This window comes from Octopus bimaculoides, chromosome 4 (genome assembly GCF_046866305.1).
Source record: "Octopus bimaculoides isolate indiv1 chromosome 4, ASM4686630v1, whole genome shotgun sequence".
NCBI lineage: Eukaryota > Metazoa > Mollusca > Cephalopoda > Octopoda > Octopodidae > Octopus > Octopus bimaculoides.
Window position 1 is genome coordinate 17405171 of NC_142931.1, and position 13692 is coordinate 17418862.

General features: G+C 34.9%; 1 protein-coding gene across 1 annotated transcript in view; it reads right to left on the reverse strand.

Annotated features, from left to right (window-relative positions):
- Window positions 1-13692, reverse strand: part of LOC106875192 (son of sevenless homolog 2) — a 112111-nt gene that overhangs the window by 40262 nt on the left and 58157 nt on the right. The window lies entirely within an intron of this gene.

Sequence of the window (13692 nt, forward strand, 5' to 3'; positions counted from 1 at the left end):
TGTAATGCCATTTTTGGCATTAATTTATTCAATTTCCTACTTGAATAAAAAACAGAAGTATGTATTGTTATGCTGCATTTTCATAACAATTACAAGCCAGATTAGATAATTCAGTCCATATTCTAACGGTACCATCAGAATAATGCCATGGATTTGAATCAATTGTACAGAGTTATATTTCTAGATATTAGTTATGTCCAACACTATGTTAATAAAGTTTGAAGGCTTAACAATAAAGCTCTTGACAGTCAAAAAAGATCATTGTCTTCTCCTTATCAGTAATGTTTGTGGTCATTCTTTCATGGGCTTGCAGCATAGTTTGTTGTCCATTATTTTCATTTGCTGAAATTTTATATCTTAAATCTGCTGGAAGTTTTATTTTATTTCACTTATCTATTTTGTTGTTGTTGTTGAGAATATTCTAACAGGAAGGAAAAATACAGAATATTTAGATGTATAACTTTAGATAGCTAAATATATCTTTCTTCTCAATTAATAAATATAATACAAAAATGTATGACATGCACTTTGGAAAAGATATTCATTTCTATGCCGACTATATTATACTATCACAGTAAAGTACAACTAGTTATTGTTCCACTAGATACATAGCAAACTATGTCTAATTTAGGTTATTTGTTTATAAATTCCAAATTATTTTTTCCTCAACCAGTTTTTTGTTTTTCTCCAAAACCTTGTTCACAATTTAACTATTACAACAAAACAAAGGATGTCAGTGTAGTCTACTCAGCAATGCAGACTCCCCAGCAGAAAAAAACAGAATCAGTGCCATCATCTATTAGTGAAATGAAGCTAGTAAGTCAATAACTTACATAGTTTTGCTATAAGCACTACTTCCACTTTTCACATTTTTATGACTTTGTAAACTAAACAAGTTTACAAACTAAAATCAAGGAATTTTCAAGTGTTAAAATTGATAAAATAAAAATTCAAAAAGAAAAAGAAATAAGGGGGAAGAAACAGCTGGCAAAAATATCAACAAAAATGATCTTATAAACAGGAAGGGTGACCACGAATGAATAATTTCTAAAAATTAAATAATATAGGATCAAAATCTCATTTGATGTTTTTATACAAAATTCAGTGTAGGTTGTGAAATAAAGTATTTTTTCTTTAAATATCAACATGGGGCTATCAACTTTGATAATAATGATAATTTACAACTATTTTTCATGCTACTCATAGTAGAATGGTGCTGTATAATAGAAACAAGAAAAGTTCAACACCTTAGATGGTTACTGGATATAACAAACAATAAGTGTGTTGAGGTATCAAAGAATAATCCACCCACCAAAAGATAGTATTCAGACCTGGAATATGACAGCCAGTAAAGCAACCTTTTATAATATTAGTTTCAAATTTCGATACAAGGATAGTAGGTTCAGTGGAGGGGTTAAATCGATTACAATGACTACCAGTGCTCAACTGGTACTTATTTTATCGACCCTGAAAGGATGAAAGGTAAAGTTGACCTTGGCAGAATTTGAACTCAGAACGTAAGAATGGACAAAATGCCACTAAGAATTCTGCCAGCTTGCTGCCTTAATAATCCTTTCTACTAAAGGCACAAGGCCTGAAATTTGGGGGGAGGGGACTAGTGGATTACTGCAATAGACTGGAAACATTGATAACAATGGATTTGGGAACTTTATTGTTCCAAATGATCTATAAGGATCACTATGAAGATATGAGTAAACTTCAATGAAACAAAAAAAATAAATTAGGACAGAGTTTGTTTTTAATACAACACAGTGGAAAGAAAAGCTGTTCCCCATGTGTGTGCGAGCAGCCAAAAGAAAATGTGTTATTCAAAATGTAACAAATGGTTTAATGAAACTGTACATTTGAAAGTAAAAACCAACAATGGCTGTAATATGCCAGATGAATTCAGAACTGATTTTTAGAAGTTAAAAATGGAAAGCAGGCGTTAAATGGCGATGATGATGAAGATGATTAAAATTACAATTAGTACAAGTCTTGTTTTTCACCTGTAGTCGTTATCATTTATTTTATATAATTTCCTTACATCCTTAATTGATCATTAATTAGAAAGAAATCTGTAATTATAACCAGAGATATTTCTGAGAGACAATCTGCTGCAAGCCACTGGTCAGTCCTTTGGACAGAATAGAAACCAGTCAGGAAGCAGACAACACGGTGGTGAAAGAGTAGTGGATAGAGCCAGGGCTCTAAGAGATAGGATGATATAAAAAGGAGCAATGTTTGGAAGTAAGGCAGGAAGCAAGATATCAGGTTATCTAACAAGGAGAGAAGTTAAGAGCTATGAAGAGAAGTGTGAGATGGTTTCAGCCACAAGGCAGTGTGTTAGTATGAATGAGGATATCATTTGGGTGAAGTGGTATGTAATGACATTAGGGCATCTCAGTGATTATGAGCACACACAAAAAAAAAAGGATGCAAATGTTAATATGAAGATTATGAGTAGGATGACAATGGACTATTGAAAGTAAAATATGAATGGAGGGGTCAGCAATCGTTGTTCACTTTAGAAGCAATGTAAAAGATGCAAGTAAGGAGACTAGCACAACCTGTCTCAAATAGCTGGTACCTCAGTCGATATAGGCTATAGCAAGTTACTACTTATATCAGCAACCACTACCATGTATATTACAACTATTCTCTATTCTCAGCAACAAATCTCTCATCTTCTACCTCTAATAAAACTCTGCTGTTCAAGTCTATATTCCAGCTTCATTGTGTCTGCACTTATGTAACATCTACTCTCTACACCACCCACCTTTCTCACTTGGATATCAACAACAAAGGCTTCTCATGTAGTCTATCTTCTCCATTCCTCTAAATACATCAGGTATCTCTATCACTCTCTGAACTCCTCCAACCAACAACACTATTCATTCTGTATTGAGGACATCTCTCTCTCTCTCTCTCAAGTCATCTGTTTAAGCTGCTTTCCTAGGAGTTCCATTCATAAATTTTCATTCAGGCAGCTCTTATAGCAACATGCATTGATAGAGCTCTCTCTGAACCACACTCTAGTAACTTTGGTGTACCCCAGGGTTCTATTTTGTTTCTCACACTCATCTCTCTGCACATTAACAACCTATTAACCTATTTCTTGTCACATTCTCATACAGATATTACAACCTTTCACTCTTCCTTGACCTTCAGCACACAGGTGTTATCCACAAGCAGCCTACACTACCTCCATGAACAAACTAAACCTTGAAAATATCTTTCAATAGAGGACATTCAAACCTTCAACAACATAAAAGCACAATTATGGTACATATCAAGGAGACAGTTGTGTCATGCCCTCTCTATACAAACAGCACACAATTAACCCTTTAGCATTCAGATTACTCAGTCAAATGTAATGCTCATTTATTCACATTGTTTAGAATTCATCATGTATTATCTCATAGCTTCAAGATTTTAATAATGAGATGGTTTATTTTTTTAATGTCATTGTAGGGTAGGTGTGAGAGGCCAGATCTGGCCAGTTTGAACATAAAACTGATAAAATATTTGGGCCGGATGTGACCTGTTTGAATATTAAAAGATTAAAACTCTTGAAGTCAATGCCAATGTTGTCTCACATTCTCTGATAGTGTCTCATAGTGACTTCCCCACCCCTACATATATAACATTGCCAAACCTCAACCCAAAGACTAGGCAACCCCTTCAGAACCAAAAAAAAAACCCATCAGTTGTTGACCCTCTTCAAAGCTCAAGTATGGCTGATATTAAAGTGCTCCTTACATATCTACAACAGTGTTGCTATATGGTTGAATGGCAGAGGTCTGTTCACTTAAATACTTACAAACTCTTTGTTACTTATCTCCATCTCTTCTAAAGCCAAAACAACAGCTACTATAATGATCAGTGACCCTCTAAACTTGCAACTTGCATATCCATTTAAATCAGGACCACTGGAATTCCCTCCCCAATCTATCTATACATATATATATTTTTAATCTGCAGATGGTGACTTCAAGATTAATCCCCATTAATCTTACAAGTCTTGGAAGATTAATCTTACCAGTCTTGGGATCATGCATAGACTAGACACAACCTTCGTTACTACTCAGACTAATTTGAAAATTAATTTATTGTTAATTTAATATCATAACTAAGAAACAGAAGAATAAATTCCTTTTGTAGACTTCTCAAGATGCAAAAGAGCTTTGATTTTGGATTTTGAACTGCTTGCAGTTATGTTAGTGAATCAGAAAATATGTTTGTTCTTGTAGTTTTATTATCTTCGACGTACTTGAGAGTTGTATAAGTATTATACAAATATTATATTTGAATAATTAACAGCAATGATTTATTTTTTAAATATGCTAATGTTTCAAACCTTCTCACATATAATTGTGTACATCCACTTACTGATTCTCTCAGCACTACTCTAGCAAGAACAGTGCGGTGTACAAATTGTGAATGTCTAACATGACCAAAACACCAGCTTTCTCCCTTGCACTTACCAAAATGATTAAAACACTTTTAGTCATTGAGCTAATGTTGTCTTTTCCTTACCACATAATTACTCCTTCTTAGTTTTCCAATGCTTACAGCAGTAAATATGTTAGCTTTTACATAGGTATATAAGAATTGCTTTGGTCTCGGTTATAAAAATTTAGCAACTATTGAAATACAGGTGAACAAGGATATCTTGTCTGTTGCAACACTACTGAACTTGTCTTTATAAAAAATTGTATCAGAAATATCTCTTAACACAATTTTCAAGACCAGAGAGTTTGTTTTGCAGTTTTAATTTTATTAAGATTCCAATGTAATATTGAGTTTACTATGTAACTGAAGTGAAGTTGATGGAATTTCATTATCTGCATTTCCTTACAAGCTCATATCTGCAACTTCAACAAAGAGGGAAAACTCACAGACCAATAATTCTAATATTTTTTAGTTTGATATAATTGTTTACATATAGGATTAAAGATTCAGCAAGAACTGGGTTTCAGTTTTGTAAAGTCATTTTAACATTTCTTTCTTTTTGAAAATTCACCCTGTCATGTCCAACCAGCCACATTTATTACAAATCCTTGATTATCATCTGTATCTATTAGCTTCAGACATGATGTAAGAGCTGTTTCATATATATAATACAACCATAGTTCAACTTTGATCACACTGCTCTCACCCACATACACAGCAAAGATATTTGCAGCTTTCCTAAGTTGTAAAAGGACACTTCAAAATGTTTGCTTTATACTATTGAAATAAAATCTTCTGACAAAATGCATTAACGAATTTTCTTATTTTCAGCAATTCTATACGTATTTATTAAATATTCAGTAAAATTAATAAAAAATAAGTTGTATGCTTTCATAAAATGTGTGACTTATAAACTAGTTAAATCCAATTTAATTGAAATTGGTCAGTGGTATGGTTTCATAATAAGCAAAAACAAGGCCTGACAGTTCATATAAATAAATAACTATAAATATGTTAAAACAGCAATTGTAAAATTGAGTGGGAAGGTCAACAATTATACAATAAGAAATGCAAACATTTATTGTCACCAGTTATCACCAAGGTCACTTTACTTTTTATTATTTAATGTTGCTGCAGTCTTATCTCTCCAGAAAGGAGGAGTTAAATTTCTAAAAAATCTTTTTATCAGTGATTCTTTTAATTATCAACAAACATTTCAAAGAAACACTTTTCCAAAGGCATTTGCATAAGCATAATAATGAATAACAAAACAAAATGTGATGCGGATGAATGAGGACAGCTGTATAAAGAAGTGCTGATCGCTAAATTTGGAAGGAGCATGTAGAAGAGGGAGACTAAGGAAGCTGCAAGACGAAGTGAAAACTGATCTCAAGGTGTTGAGCCTCTCAGAGATGATGGGGGCCCAAGATGAATGGTGTTATGCTGTGCTTGAGAAGACATGTCCATCTTTGCAGAATTGAGGCTCTGCCAAGTCTTCTGCCACAACTCATCTTTCATTTTGTTTTCACTTCTCGCTACACTAAACTGATATCCTCTACATCCAACTCATTCCCTATTTCTAACCATCTGTTACACTATTTTCACTTAGTGCACTTTCTATTCTGTCTCATATTCATGTTGTATCTGGACCTCACTTCTCGTTCTTCCTCTCTCTCACTTTCCAGGTGGGCAGGCCACGTATTCACCTCTTCAGCAAGACACCTGCTCCCCTCCCTCTATCATAAGTTTCTTATTTCGCCAGTGTAAACTCTGCTCAGTTGAGGGGGTTTTATCTTGTAGTTACTTGGCGGCTTCACTGGTGCTAATGCCACATAAAAAGCATCCAGTACACACTGTTAAATGGCTGGCATTAGGAAGGGTTTCCAGCTGTAGAAACCATGTTCTTATCAAACCATCCAACCCATGTCAGTACGGAAAAAGGGGGCATATGATGATGACGAATTTTTTTATGGGGGGGGTGATTTAAAATATTTTATTTCTCTTATGCTAACATATTTATAGATATTTTTTTTGCAAAATTGTATATCTTGCACATGGATTATAATTCACTTGTATTTCATTTCAGGTTTCTTTTTACATCCAGTCCCCATGCTTGCAAGAATAAGGTAATCTTCAAAAATATTTGGTTATTTCTAAATCTATTGGTATTAATTGTTTTTAGATGTAGTAGCTCTATAATATCCATGGAATTGGAATGCCATCAGAGTAAAGCTGGGATGAAAAACAATTACAAACACAAAATAAGAGTTCTAGTGAGAAATGAAGACATCAGACCATGTGATCAAAATCCCAGAATCTTAAACTCATAGCACTAGGCTTCAGAATTGACATCTTAGCTAGCACAGATTAAATCTTCTAGTCAGTGGATACAAAATACTGATGGTGAGGTACATGTTGTTCACCATTCAATCAACAGGTAAAAATACTATTGATTTAGTCAACTAGGAGTGGCTGTGTCGTAAGTAGCTGGCTTACCAACCACATGGTTCTGGGTTCAGTCCCACTGTGTGGCACCTTGGGCAAGTGTCTTCTACTATAGCCTTGGGCCGACCAAAGCCTTGTGAGTGGATTTGGTAGACAGAAACTGAAAGAAGCCCGTCGTATATATGTGTATATATGTGTATGTGTATATATATATATATATATATATATATATGCGTATGTGTGTTTGTGTGTCTGTGTTTGTTCCCCCACCATCACTTGACAACCGATGCTGGTGTGTTTACGTCCCCATAACTTAGCAGTTCGGCAAAAAAGACCGATAGAATAAGTACTAGGCTTATAAAGAATAAGTCCTGGGGTCGATTTTCTCGACTAAAGGCGGTGCTCCAGCATGGCTACAGTCAAATGACTGAAACAAGTAAAAGAGTAGGATATATATATGTACATTGGTACTGTGTAAAAAGCACCCAGTACACTCTGTAGGGTGGTTGGTGTTAGGAAGGGCATCCAGCTGCAGAAACCATGCCAAAACAGACAATAGGAGCCTGGTGCAGCTCTTCAGCTTGCCAGCATGGAAAACTCGTCCAACCCATGCCTGCCTTACTGACCTAGTTTTCCACCACATTTTTTAAAAGTCATGGTAGAGGCCTTGGGACCACTCATATCTAGAAACTGAGGTTGGGGGTAAGCAAGGGCAAGCTCCCCGTAGAAAATCCAGCAGCCAAAAAGTCACAAGATAGCAAAGGAGAATGGGTACCAGCCAGTCGAAAGGTTGGGGTGGGCTGAACCTACCTACCTCAGTTGCTATGGCATTGTGGTAAATCCGGCCACCCCATTAACGGAGACAAAACCCGGATTTAAAACACTGGATGATGATGATGATGATGATGATATATATATATATATATATATATATATATATAAATAAATAATATCAACATTTTTTTAATGCAAGAATCAGTTACACATATTTAAAATACAGCAGCCCTCAAGTCATTTCAAACTGTAACATTCACTGAAATAATGCAATATATGTGACTCGGCATATTTTAATGTCTCTGATTGCAATGTTTTGTGTGAGTTTTGGGCTGAGATTTTTACTGTTGGATTCTTTTTTGCATCACCGATAACTGAGACAATGAAGGAAAGTGTATTTATAATGACACTAGCACTAGTCTGATGAAGGCCAGGCATTATCTCTCCCATTATCTGTTAGCTGGAACTATCATGAGCAAAACAAAGGAAAATATTTGTTGTGGACACCAACAGTAGAAACCCACTTTCCAAGTTTGAGGACTCCGCTGTCCTATTAAGGTCTATGACTATATGAGCAAAACAAAATGGATACCTTGAGAGAAATATACATTCTTATCAAATGAAAACTGCAATCTTATCAGTGACCTATGTTACATCAAAAGGTTACAGAAAGCATCAAACAAGGACTATAGGACAAGCAATGGTAAATATAACAGAAACTTGTACGTAATGAGTCTACTTAACCTCAATTTTACTAAAACACAAATTCTAACTGTTTGTGTTATAATTCAAGTCTTAAGTCAAGAGCTGCAGCAATTACATACATTAAATACATAACAAAAACAAGACAAAATACAATATAATCTAATTACTAATATACCAACACAGCATGAACAGTTGTTTTTTTTAAATAAGTATACTGAAGTTATATTTATATGTTTAAATGATTTATACATATATATACTTCTCTCTACTAAACTGATTTTTTTAATGTTTTAAAACTATTAAATGGTAATAGTCTGGTCCCTAGGGAATCACTGTTTAAATGTAAATAAAATAAACAATGTTCTGCAGAAGAAATTTCAATTCCTGTAAATTGTTCCCTATTGTAGTTGATTTCATGACAGAAAGAGTTAAAAAGAAGAGAAGAAAAGCAAATTCCTTTTGGTATAACCATAGTATTTAAATTTATTTTTGGAACATATTTGCATAGAATCAGCAAGATTAATCAATAAAGTCTACATTAACAATACACATGTAGATTACTTGTCTCAATATCCATCAGGAGCATATCATTTTTAATGAAAATAAAATCTAACAATGTAAAAATAATTTAACAAATTTAACAGAATCTTTTAGTGTCTACCAGGGCTCTATTTCTGCATTTCAGTCTAGCAGGGAGTCTGTGACTTATAAGACATAATTCAATAAACTTCCACTGCATGGCAACTTGAGCAAGTGTCTTCTACTATGCCCTCATGCTAATCAAAGCCTTGTGAGTGGATTTGGTAGACAGAATCTGAAAGAAGCCCATCGTGTGTGTGTGTGTGTGTGTGTGTGTGTGTGTGTGTTTGTGTGTGTGTGTGTGTCCCACACTGCTTGACAACTGGTGTTGGTATTTATGCCACTGTAACTTTGTAGTTCAGCAAAAGCGACTGATATAATAAGTATCAGGCTTAAGAAAGGAACTGGGGTCCATTCATTCAACTAAAAATTCAAGGAGGTGCCACAGCATGGCCATGACACGTGACCTAAACGAGTAAGAAGATAAAAGATATATTGCTACCCTAATGAAAGTTTGCTTTGTCCATCTTTTGATACAACTGAAGGCTTTATTTAGGATAGGTTTTAAACCTTTCCTTCAGTCTTTTACCAAACTGGATATCTGGATATAGAATGTCTCCCTACTTCTGAGAAAAGACTCACAAATATTTGAGCCAACAAGATAGACTTGTCCACCTGCAGAAAATGTTTGTCACCTTTATTGTGTAGGAACTGACTTAACTCGGTTTTGATAGTGGGGTAATTTCTGGAGTTCTTCATATTTCATGGCATATATTTTATTTTTATTGGCCAATTCTAACAAATTAATTCAGTATCAACATGTTAATAAAGTAAAATTTCATCAGTTCATTGAGGCTGAAGGTAGCATAGATTTCCGAGAAGGATTTCAGACAAGCAAAAACGATGGTTTGCAAGGTTTAAATAACAATTTCCTATAAATAAATATAGGGGCCTGACTGGCTGCGATCATTTTGTCAGTTGCTATCAAGACCTCAAGAGTTTTCAGACCCCTGCATTGCCGATTTCCTCTGTAAAATCAAAATAACATCAGCTCATCTGAGAAACGAGCCCAGTGAGGTGGAGTGGCTCCTGCAGTGAGTATCACTGGCCATTCTCCGCAGCAACACCATCATGGTCATGATAGCAGGACACAGCTGAATACACCATTTGTTCTGAGGTACATGGCCTATTGCCTCCTCTCCTTCCATCTGCTGCTTAACCTCACCTTTTTGTTTTCTTTTTCTGTTCCTTCGTATTTAAATATTTAATTTAAAATGTGATCTGTTGGTTCAAAATAAAGATTTTAAATTTCAAAAACAAAAACAAAAAATAACCCCCACACAACCTCTTATATTGGCACAAAGCCACAATTCATAGAGAAGAAGCATATATTAGTCCATTGAATCAACTTGGGTGTTGACTGATACTTATTTGATCAAACCTGAAATGATACAGGACATAGAGGAAAACAGGATATAAACTAAATAAAATTCAGTTGCCACATTGCTCTTTCTGACTTTGTGAGGTTTAAATAACGACCAAAGATGTTTACTCATAGATAAGTTGCATCTCATTTTGCACAAAACTGTTATACATAATACAAGATTTCATAATTTCCTGTATAGGTCACATTCTGGTATTTGTCATTGAAGTTATGTACTAAAAGTGCAACTTGTACAGGAGTTTTTACATTCTGAGTTCAAATCCCACCAAGGTCAACTTTGTCTTTCATCCTTTCAGGGTTAATAAAATCAAGTACTAGTCAAGTACGGGGGGAGTGGGAGGGGTCAATGTAATCAAATTGCTCTCTCTCTAATGCTGCTGGCCTTGTGCCTATAGTAGAAAAGGATTACGGCACCTACACCTATAAATGTAACTAGCTGGCATAAATGGTGGAATGGTAGAATAAATGTAGTATAGCATCATTTTCTTCCCCCAATATTTTGAGTTCAAATGAAGGTAGAGATTACAAAAAACAGCAGAATGTGGGACTAAATGTAACAATCTAAGAGACTGACTTTTCCATGATTGAGAAAATAATTGCAGATAATGTATTGTGATTGACTCAATCAGCTATGTCCCTTGCCTGTATATACAGGTCATTGTCGACCTACGATCACAATTGGTTCCGACTAACTGGTCGTAAGTCAGTTTGGTCGTAAGTCGGCCTATAGGCCTACATAGCTTTGTTTTATATTTTTACATTCTTAAGGTACATTCTCAGGTAAAAGTCACACACAGCATTCTGTATTATACTATTATACTGGCATTAGTCAAAAATTTTGGAGTCTCAAGCAGTCGTCTTATAAACAAATACGAGGTTGCCTTGATGTCTCCACAACAGGATAGTCATTCAACACAGTGGCGATCGATAACCAAACTTAGGGGAAGCGTTTGTTAGCTGACATCATCCGTAGACAGGTTAATTTTTAAGAAATTAAACCCATTAGATTGCAACTGGACTATTTATTATTGCTACTGGGATCTGGCACACCAATTGCTGTAAAGTCAATGGGCCGTAAGTCGACAACAACCTATATATATATATATATATATATATATATATATAAATATATATATATATATATATATATTTGTGACCTTGGATGCCAAAATTAGAAATTAATATTTTGGGTTTAAAAAAAGCAGTTAGCTGGCAGAATCATTAGCATGCCAAGCCAAATGCTTTGCAGCATTTTGTCTGACTTAATGTTCTAAGTTCAAATTCTGCTGAGGTTGACTTTGTCTTTCATCCCTTTGGAGTGGATAAAATAATTACCAGTTGAGCACTGGGTTCAATATAATCAACTATTCCCCTCCCCCAGAATTACTGGCCTCGTGCCAAAATTTGAAACCCATATCTTGGGTTCAAATCACACAAGTGTCAGTTTTTCCTTTCATCTCTTCAAGATCACCAAGTACCAATAATACAATGTTATTAATTTGACTGACTATACATTTGCTTATACAAAATGAGATCTTGTGCCAAGTCAAAGGAAATATACTGTATTTAAATAGTTTTAGAAGCAATACGAAGGATTTCTGTCAGCAAAACTGGCGATTTCATCTTTGATGTAATTGCTGTGAATTGCAAAAAATTTGTGAATTTCAATATTTTATTATATTTTGTTCAGTGACTTTCTTTCAAAAAGAAAAAAAAAATATCCAGTAAAATGAGGTAGAATTAGCTTGAATGTTACAACATTATAGAGGATATCTGATTAAACAAGTAGTTACATAAAAGTAAAGCTCACTGCTTTTGTTTTCAATGGAAACAAACATTAATTCTATATGTTGTAATTTAGATGGTATACAACATTACATCAATATCTTGTTTAGGAAATCATAACATTTACTAAATTTGAAACCTGTGTTTATGTTCACTTTTGTAAGCATTATATGGAAGGAACATCATTTTGATGTGATCTCTGTGAGAATTATTTCTCGGTTACTGCCTAAAATAAAGTGTTTGGTAAAATTATAATTTTTCATACTACACATCTAAAAAGTGTCTGCTATTTTGCATATGTTCTCTATAATGATTTCTATTATAAGCACAAGGAGTATAGCCAATTTAACAGACTCCAGTACTTGACTGCTACTTTATGTTATTGACCCCAGCCATATCTGAACTCAGAACATATAGTTGTCCCTAGTATTAAACCTCTCCAAGATTAATGGCAAGATAAAAATAGACCCAGGCAGCTGGCTGTAAATATATCAGATATTACTTTTTACTGGTTTCATTCACGGGACTGCAGCCATGCTGGGACATAGCCTAACCCCAGTAATTTTTTAAAAGTTTGTTACTAATTCTGTTAGTCTCTTTTACTGAACTGTTAATGTATGAAGACAAACAAAGCAACACTAATTGTCAAGAGAGGGTTTGGTTGGACTCAGATTAATCAGATAATGTGAGCCTGAACAAGCTAGGTTTCTGTTAGAAGCCTGTGAAACCTTAAATTGCGGTGTGGATTATGGTCTAGTTACCTGTATTGTAAATCAGGTGGTTCATGAAGGAGTCATACCCAATGACTCATGTAACAGCACCACAGTCAACTGCTACAAAGGTAAAGGTGACACCTTAGATAGAAATAATTACAGAGATATCAAATTGTTGGATCAAGTGATGAAAGTTAGGGAGAGGCTCATAGCCCAACTAATTAGGGAGTGAGTTAATCTAGATGAGATGCAGTTTGATTTTGTGCCAAGGAGAAGCACCATTGATGCTATATTTCTGGTAAGGTAGCAGCAGTGAAAGATTAACCACTGTACTTGGCTTTTGTTGATTGAGAGAAAGCCTTTGACAGGGTCCCCCAATCCCTTATCTGGTGGTCAATGCAGAAACTAGGGATGGACGAGTGGTTGGTGAGGTGTACAAGCCATGTACAGGGGCTCTGTCAGTAAAGTGAGGGTTGGCAACAAGTACAGCAAAGAATTAAGGGTATGAGCAGGGTTCACCAAGGATTGGTCCTCAACCTCCTCTTGTTCATGATAGTTGTTGTGAGAATGCAATGAACTGTGTGTATGCATGTTTATGTTGTTTGAAGATCAAGGGAACCTGTGCATACATAGACAATATTACCATCTGTGGTACCAATCGCACAGAACATGACAAGAATCTATCAATTACTTTAGAACAACATAAGCATGCATACACACAATTCATTGCATTCTCACAACAATAGCCATCCAGGAAATAACAGTGGAATTTAAGACAGGCTGCCTTGACGG